This window comes from Octopus sinensis, linkage group LG4 (genome assembly GCF_006345805.1).
Source record: "Octopus sinensis linkage group LG4, ASM634580v1, whole genome shotgun sequence".
In the NCBI taxonomy this organism is placed as follows: Eukaryota; Metazoa; Mollusca; class Cephalopoda; order Octopoda; family Octopodidae; genus Octopus; species Octopus sinensis.
Window position 1 is genome coordinate 164,287,357 of NC_043000.1, and position 9,698 is coordinate 164,297,054.

At 37.6% G+C, this 9,698-nt stretch overlaps 1 protein-coding gene across 2 annotated transcripts in view; it reads right to left on the bottom strand.

Moving 5' to 3' along the window:
* Positions 1-7,581, bottom strand: part of LOC115210870 — a 20,651-nt gene extending 13,070 nt beyond the window's left edge. The window contains exon 1 of one of the 2 annotated variants that reach the window (XM_036502614.1): positions 7,214-7,581. The gene's annotated coding sequence lies outside the window, so the exon portion shown is untranslated. The remainder of the gene's footprint in view (positions 1-7,213) is intronic. The other variant, XM_029779633.2, reaches the window with a different exon arrangement.
* Positions 7,582-9,698: the final 2,117 nt, after the last annotated feature.

The following is a 9,698-nucleotide window of genomic DNA, read 5'->3' on the forward strand; positions in this document are numbered from 1 at the left end:
GAATGGTGAAGTTCCAGAGGAGTGAGATGTGGTCATTTTCAAGCACTGGATGTGGTTTGTGTTCCCACCAGTTTTTTTCATGGGGCAAATCCAGGTTTTTGCAAATTACCAAGTGAATATATTGTGCAGCTCTATCATGCCTGTTGAGATACTCTGTAGGCGCTAGAAGACTGCACTTGGAGACAACATGATCAATGGTTTCATTTTGTTGTTGACATACACGACATGTTGGGCTACCGCCGTTCTTTAATTTGTTGGCCTGGTAGTTTCTTGTTGGTAGGCATTGATCTTGAGCTGCTATAATAAACCCTTATTATTATTATTATTACTATTATATTATTATTATTATTATTATTATTATTATTATTATTATTATTATTATTATTATTATTATTATTATAACATCGAAAATACGTTAGGAATGAGAACCCAGGTTCGAAATTTCCCCCAACACACCTGAAGAAGGACGGAGAGTATATCAGCTGAAACGTTGTGTTAACAACAAGCAAGATGAGGACAAATATCCGTTGAATGTAAATAATGTACATAATTCCTCATCTCTTAAATATAGAACTGTATTAAAAAACGTAATGTGTGAAATGAGATGTAATAAAAAGAAGATACGATTGTTTAAAGTTTCATCTTTCTTGCTTTTGATGAGGCGAATTGATTGATTATATGTTCAAAATCAGTTTCGTTTGTCTCTTCACTTTCAATGCTCAGAAGAGCAAGGTCATACATGCGATCCTGCGACATTGATATCCGCAAATAAAATAGAATTAACCTCAACTTGCTGAACGATCGTTCGCAGCTTACAATTTAAACAGCCATTGTGAGCAGCATCTGAAGGCCAATGTGCAATTTCGGTAAAAACGTTGTTATGTCCAAATCGAACAACGAATTCCAGGCATTATTTTCTGGTCTCGTTATCGCAGATTTTGGTCGAGATAAGAATGAATTATTTTTAGAACCATTAAGAATTATTAACAGTAAAATGAATAAACGACAGTTAAGGAAATTTAACATAGAATGTTTACCACCACACTTAATTTATACCCTTAGTCGTGCAGTATGTGTAGTTGGCAAGGCGAAAATATGCGGGTTTCACTCAGTTGAGCCTCAAGCCCTTTTTGACGCCCTTCGTAATAAATGTCCAGAAATGAAAGTATACAGCCATCATAATGCGCTTACCTTCAATCTATACATATAAAGCTGAAGTTGTGTGTGTGTGTGTGTGTGTGTGTGTGTGTGTGTGTGTGTGTGTGTGTGTGTGTGTGTGTGTGTGTGTGTGTGTGTGTGTGTGCGCGTGTGTGTGGCAGGTTTGGTAGCCTTCAACTAACACTATCTCCTCGAAGACCCTGCGGCACAAATTGACCAAAATTGAAAGTATGATAGAAGAAGGCTTGCTCTTCCTTCCGTAGAAGAAAAAATTTTCCAATCGAACCATGTTAACACCAAAAATTATTTACATCAAAAAGGTGCTTTTTTTTTTTCTATGAAAATCCCTGTTTTTCACGATTTTTTTGACAGCTGTGTCGCCATTTTTCGGTGTATTTCAACCAGAAAAATGTTCACTTAAAGAGAATAACAAGCTACATAATGCAAAATTTTTACTTTTCAAAAATTCCAATTCTAAAGGGCCGAAAAGAAAACAAACCCGAGCAACGCCGGGCTACACTGTTAGTAACAGGATAAAACGATAAGCTGGGGATCCATCTTTACAATTGCAATTTTATAAATGGAGTTCAAGCTTATGATATTCTGGTCAATTCTGCAGCCCACTTCAATCGGCACCTGGGACACGTTCCCCTCTTCCTCCCCTAGTTACACTACTATCACACTTAATAACCTCACCTGGCATACCATAGTTGTTGGGGAGGGGTTCTGAATTGATCTGTTTAAAGCTAATTTTGACTTCCTCGAGGCTACAATTATTATCCATTTCTTCAACAACATGGTCCCATGGTAAGCCTTCCATAACATTCTCATCGATTGAGGGTGGACAGCAAAATACATCCGCAAAATATTCTGTTCATCTTCAGAATACTTTCATTATCATTGATTAATGTGAATCTTTCTTTGTTGGTCAGTGGAGCAGCAGTTGGTAGCCATTCGATGACCAGTGAAGACAAAATACTTACTGAGATTTACATGGTCAGTTAATTACTTTGAAGGCAGTGCTCCAGCAGGGTCGCACGCCCGTTACTGAAACCAGTAAAAGAACAAAAGATAACAAAAGACACCAGACCTACCAACACACACACACACACACACACACATACAATACACACACATACACACACACATACAATACACACACATACACACACACATACAATACACACATACACACACTACATGCACACAGTGAAAGCTGTTTCCATAACCAAATGCCAGCTCATCAGTGAATGGTAGTGATTTTGGTACCCAATAACAGCAGTGACATCTAGTGGCCAACAGCTGTTACTATGGGTTTGCCATAATCACAGACATCTCGTGCAATATATATATATATATATATATATGCATATTGACATATACACACCCATGGCTATGCACACACACAAAGCTACAAGCACGTCCACATGCAACGACGCACGCATATACACAAATGTGTACTCACAAGATTATACACCCTCAGACACGTATCAACGCTAAACATACGTAGACGTCTATATACATACTAGAGATATTTACTTTATCTGGAGTAGCAGCAGCAGCAATATCAGCAACAGCAGCAGCAGCAGTAGCAGTAGTAGTAGTAGTAGTAGTAGTAGTAGCTGTTAAGAAAGCTATATGTGATAATGAAGATTTGAAACCTTGTATAATAGTCGAAAAGTGAACAAGTTTAATGTGGGGGGGGTCCTTGTAGAAATGTATCTCACCGCTCTAAGCAGTAGCAGCGGTGGCAGTAGTGGTGTTTGTGGTAGAGGTTGTGGTTGTGGTTGTGGTTGTAGTTGTGGTTGTGGTTGTGGTTGTGGTGTTTGTGGTTGTGGTTGTGGTTTATGATGGTAGCAACCGTGGCTGTTGCAAGATGTCGTCATCGTCGTGGAACCCAGTCGGATTGTTGGGAACCTACAACCGAAAACCTGGTCTTCACGATACAACGAGAGAGTATCTGAGTACCTACACAGTCACATGGTCCGTCAGAAACATCAGCTAAATCTTCCTCAAATTATATCTTACCATCTCAAAAATTGGGAGGTTACAGTGAATAAAGTAACCAAAATGCTCGATAGTTGATTAAAAGAAAAGATGGTCATGGCCGGAAGGGATTCAAAAGAGGAATGAACTGGAGTGATTCACATTTATTTTTCAAAGTTAACGAGATTTCAAATTTAGCCAGCTAGCAGAATATTCGGTAGTTTTACTGAGCAGCCATTGCCTAAACTTGAAAACCCTCGACCTGCACAACCAAATTTTGCTTAAATCACGACTAGACTAAAATGATAAGTTTAACATGCCATTTGGTTTTACACCACATTCTAATGAGCCAGACAGGAGATTCTGTGGCTCGCTCGACATGTTAGCATTACGAGCTAATTTTTCCTTAAACCACGCTGAGACACAAAACAAGATTGTGGCTAGTCAATCCAGTCAACCCTCAACCAGATCTACTGTCACAGTTGATAGCTCAATCAATCTACTATCACGTAACGATCGTTATTAACAAAGACCGTATCAAGTTTCTTTTTTTTTTTAATGTGAGCTAGAAATATAGTGAGCAACAATACTGATTGCCTTTATTGAAGCTAAGAGAACACCAACTAAGGAACACCCAAAATCCAAGATTAATCTGACTCACAACGGCAAATGCCCTCTCTTAGCTTCATAAAGGCAACCAGTATTGTTACTCACTATATTTCCAGCTAACATAAAACTAAACTTGATACGGTCATTTGTTAAGTATGATCGTTACATGATAGTAAGTAGATTGATTGAAAGCCAGTACTGTGACAGTAAAAAACTATCAAGAAACTGGATTAGATTTCTGTAACTGAAACTAAGTTAGTAACAAAAATAGGCACATTAATAATACATATGACGATCATGATGAACAAGCAGCATAGCAGCCGCCATGTGGGTCACTCGATCCATAAAAATAACAGTCAAATCCCCTTAGATATATCTTACTGCCTTTAAATAAAAAGTAAAAATCACATTGGACAATGTAGTTCTTCGTATATAAAAAAAAATGGGATGATCATCCTGGAACGTCACTGATCATTGGTCTACCCATCAACACAATCAGGACAGACTTTGGGATGAACAAAAAACAACAAAAAACATAAATCTTCTGTTAAATGGCTATTACTACCACGAAGCAAATGTCCCACACAAAACTCTACTTCTATGACAAAATTCAGTTTAAATGGACAGCAAAAGAAAGAATATTTATCAGATGGGAACAGACATTGGTTCTAAACCCATTGAGAAGAATAATTTTTATTTTATAGTTACCAAAATTCTTCTGGATGATGTATTTTCTGAAACAAGACATATTAAGACATTAACTATCCTCAAATATCATTGAAGACACAGTCGTTTAGTTACTCTACATTTCCACTTGACCAGTCAGTTTCAAATTCTTAAAGAAAATGTTCTGTGTTAACCATGAATCTCCATTCCTCTTAGAACATTACTTTGCAAAGGTCCTATGGAGCTTTAGTACACAGGTGTACCGTAAGTTACTATATAAGCCTGGCGTCATTTTTTTACAAGTGTCTTCTTAATTGACGGAGTAATACCAAAAGTTTATAATATTGTATACAATGAGCAAAACAACTAGCTTATGTACAATCACTTCTGTACAGATCTATATAGACGTATCTATAAAGATATGCTTAAACTCGTTCTAGAAAATAGCAATAATAGGGTCTTTAAAATGTTATTGGGAAGTCTCACAGAGCTTTTAACCTTAAATATTAGTATAAAGGTTTTCTAAAAGGAACACAAATCTTTTTATTGTCAGAAAGAAAATGTGTGATGCCTCTTTCGAGCACTAAATGATAATGGTTTTGACTCCAAAATATGACTGATACTTTATCTTATCAGCCCTGAAAGGATAAAAGGCAAAGTTGACCTGGGTGGGATTTGACTTCAAAATTAAAATGTTGGAGTAACTACTGCACAGCATTTTTTCTGACATTCTAAAGATTCTGCCTGCTCTCTTCCAACCAGAAACCGAAACTAAAAGGAAAATATCTCTACTCTGATAGACATCTCGATTCCTTTTAGCCAAAACGCTTACTATAGTGGTAAAGAAATTGTCGAAGTACAATGATCATGAAACTGAAATAAGTAAGATGTGAAGCATGAAGGAATCGAGAACAGCACTAATAATAATTGGAATATTTGGTATGATAAATAACTATATGTGCAAAAACACTAGACTCTCTTGCTGAGTCTAGAGAAAGATACACCATTCATGACCTTCGCAGGCCCTCTCCAAGTGAGTTGAGCTTGATGACATTAATGTTCCGTAGGTCGAAGATTTCAGAGAACCGATGTTCTAGGGAAGAGATGGTTAGCGCGAATTTGGATTGAGTAGATACATAAGTGACGGTTGATGGAATGATGAGTGAGCTGTGGTGGTTGAGTGGAAGAGGTACCAGACCAGCCAGCTCCGAGGAATTTACAGAGGCCATTGAAAACATGGTAATTATAATTTTCTACAATAGGCACAAGGCCTGGATTTTTTCCTTTTTTGTGGGTAGAGTCCTGTCGATATCATTGGTATAATTTTTATCGACTCTGAAAGGATGAAAGGTATGATTGACCATGGCAAAATTGGAACTCTGAAAATAAAAGACCAGAGGAAATACTGCTCAGCATTTTGCCCGACGCACTAACAATTCTACCAGCTCGCAGCCTTTGTTTCAAATTTTTTGGTACAAAGCCAGTAATATTAGGGGAAGAGAATTTGTCAATATCATCGACTCCAGTACTTGACAGGTACTTTATTTTTATCGACTGGCGGGGATGAAAGGCAAGAAAGGCTAAGTTGGTATAGGTAGGGTTTCGATTTAGAACGTAAAGAACCAGAGGAAAAACCCCTAAGAATTGTTCCGACACTCTAACCATCGTACTAGCGCGCTGCCTTTATAATAATAATCCTTTCTGAATTTATATTATTTTTATTTTATGGTGGTGGGGTTAGTCTGTTATATCGAACCCATTACTCAAATGCTTCTCATTTTTGCCTCGGCGGAATTTGAACTCAGAACGTAAAGACGAACGAGTTGCCGCTAAGCATTTTGTCCGGTGTACTAACGACTCTGCCAGTTCGCTGCCTTTATGCAAGACTCAAAGAGTTCCAACAAAACCTGTGATTTAAAAAAATTGTTGTTGTTGTTATAAATAGATTGAAATAGAATGCTCGGTAGAGCTGTGACAGAAAGTTTGTCTCTTGAGGACAGCAAGGATTATCAGGCGGTCCTAAGCACTTGAAAGACTGCCGAAAACCGGTGGATACCTAAGGTTACACGCTATCCACATAATCCCTACCAGGAATAAGACTAAACCTGAGACAAATCAAAATGATAATAATAAATAGAATCATAAACCTTTCTACAAAAAGCCCAGCATGGCCACAGCTCATTAGCTGAAACTGGAAAAATCAAAATCAAAAAAGACCTGAAACTTTGTGGGTGGGGAGGCTAGGAAATTTAGGGGAGAGGACTTTACAGCGACCCCAGTGTTTCACAGAATCTTAATTTATCGACCCCGAAGGGACGAAAAACAAAGTCGATCTCGGCGGAATTTGAACTCAGAACGTGCAGTCGGACGAAATGACGCTAGGCGTTCTGCCCGGTGGGCAACGATTCTGCCAGCTCGCCGCCTTATAATAATAATAATAATAATAATAATATAATAATAATAATAATTAATAATAATAATAATAATAATAATAATTAATAATAATAATAATAATAATAATAATAATAATCCTTTCTATTCTAGGCACAAGGCCTGAAATTTGAAAGGGGCAGTCGATTAGATTGACTCCAGTACGCAACTGGTACTTATTTTATCAACCCCGAAAGGATAAAAGGCAAAGTCGACCTCGACAGAATTTGAATTCAGAACGTAAAGACGGGCGGAATACCGCAAATAATAATAATAACAACAACAACAACAACAGGATGAGGTAATCCTTTAACGCAAAGAAAAATGTATGGGCGAGAAAGTTTGAAAAACAAAAAATACTTACCTTGTTCACCTTGATAAATCCTTGCATTATTAGGTAGCCAACAAATATGATGATCCCATAGGTGCAGTAACGACGGCATGTTCGCGGTCTCATATTTGGAGGCAACAAAACCAACTACGGTCTCTTTTCTTCCTTTTTCTTCTTTCAGTTCAGGCGTATCTTAAATTAATAAATGAATTCAAGACACTCCAGAGCTGAACCCTTTTTTTTTAGTAGAGTGAGAGGATACAAAGTGGTTTTCAAATGGTTTTGTGACGTTCTCTTACAACGTGTCTTGAAACGGTGGCAGATTACCTGAGCGTCACCACTTTCTCTTCTTTCTGAGACCCTACTACAACTCACATACAGGCATACATATGTATGTGTGTGTGTGTGTGTGCGCGTGTGTGTGTGTGTACGGGTACGGGTACGTGCGTGTATGTGTGTGTGTGTGTGTGTGTGTGTGTGTGTGTGTGTGTGTGTGTGTACGGGTACGTGCGTGTATGTGTTTGCATGTGATTTACATCAAATGAATAAATAAAACAATTTGTATAAATGTGGACGTTTCGATTTCTGTGTACACACACACACACACGCACACACACGCACACACACGCACACACACACACAAGCATGTTTGTGTGCGTGTGTGATTTGAACACACCGGCTGTTACAAGAATAAGATATGTTTTAATTGTTTCCAAAATACATCCACACATATACAATGTGAGGTGCGTGTGTGTGCGTGTGTGTGTGCGTGTGTGTGCTTATTCATACATTCATACATATATGCATACATACATATATTATACATACACACATACATACATACACACATACATACATACATACACACACACACACACACATATATAGAAACAGACAGAGATTGAAAGAGATAGTCCGTCTTCTTATGATTCTATCAAGAGCAATTAAGTATGTAATTAAACAAGCGACTAATTAAGCAATAGTAAACCATTATTATTCTGCTCTTCAGCACTGTCGATTGATGGCAAACTCCTGATGTCTTTTACGCATCTTCCAATGCCGAATGTCAATTCCACTACATTTATTCTCTATCAGTCAATGGCAAACTACGTTCCTCGGGATTTTCTGAACGATATGGATAAACGAAAAGTTATCTTGAGCATTTTAGTAGTGCGGCCCGCCTGACAATGAGCCATGTCTCATGCGGCTCGCTTCTCGAAAAAAGGTTGCCCGTGCCTGCTCTACATTAGATTTTCTGGAAACAGAGGAACATCGAAAGCAAAATGACTACGGCTGTTCTCTCGACTTCTCTCACAGTCAGTCTTTTGATACGGTCAATGGCCTTCAAGCTGAAGAGAATCTTCTTCAGATTGGCTGTTCTTTCGATAAAGCTTTCGTGTTTCGGAATATTTCAAATCACTTTAGAGAAACTAATTTCATTCTTGAAGACGGTGCCCCAATCCAATGACAGAAACCAGTAAAAGATAAAAGAATAAAAGAATATTTATAGTCATCGCCAAGCTAATATGGCAGTCCAGAAATATAGGACGAATGCTGCCGTTGATTAGAGCTAATCAACGGCAACATTCGTCCTATATTTCTGGACTGCCATATTAGCTTGGCGATAACTATTAATATCCAGTACTGCTGACCGTAGTCTCTTTAGAAATTTCAATAATTCTATTTTTAATAAAAGAATAGTAAGAATGAAACAAGGAATTCATCTATACAACAGAAAATAAGGAATTTTCTCCTCCCTTTCTCCTTTCTCTCTCTCTCTATCTATCTATCTATCTATCTATCTATCTATCTATCTATCTATCTATCTCTATTTATCTATCTATGTCTGTCTATATATCTGTCTGTCTGTCTGTCTGTTTGATTTCTCAGTTGCTCTAGAAGCATATTAGTGACGCAAGTAGGAGGAATTAAATTCAACCAGGAATCAAAGCCGACTCGCTTTAACCTTTATTTTACAGTAGAAAATAATTTATTTCTAAGACAGGGCACAAAGATACAAATTTTATATGTGGGGAATAGTCAATTATATCGATCTCACCAACACTTCGCTTGTACTTATTTTATCGATCTTGTGAGAAAGCAAAGTAAAATCAGCCGCTAAGGGACAGAATTAAATACTGCAAGGCTTTCTGTAATTCTATTGATTATGCCATCAACCGCCCTTCCACGGTGAAAAAAAATATTATAAATTTCCGTTGCCTAGAAACAAGGACATCTCCGGGGAAAAATGTTTATAATCGATTGCAATATGTTAGTGTATTTATTATATTACTGGTATTAACTCCAGAATACTGAAACACGATGATGATCTCGAACAAGATTTAAGATCCCTGACACTGAAAGGAAAGACCAGAGGTTAATCTGTTGAAGCCCAAACAAGTAGATCTATAATCAAAGGCATTCCAACTATGACCATTCCGGCTTTTAAAGGCTCTCTTTTACTCTCCTTTACTTGTTTCAGTCATTTGACTGTGGCCATGCTGGAGCACCACTTTTA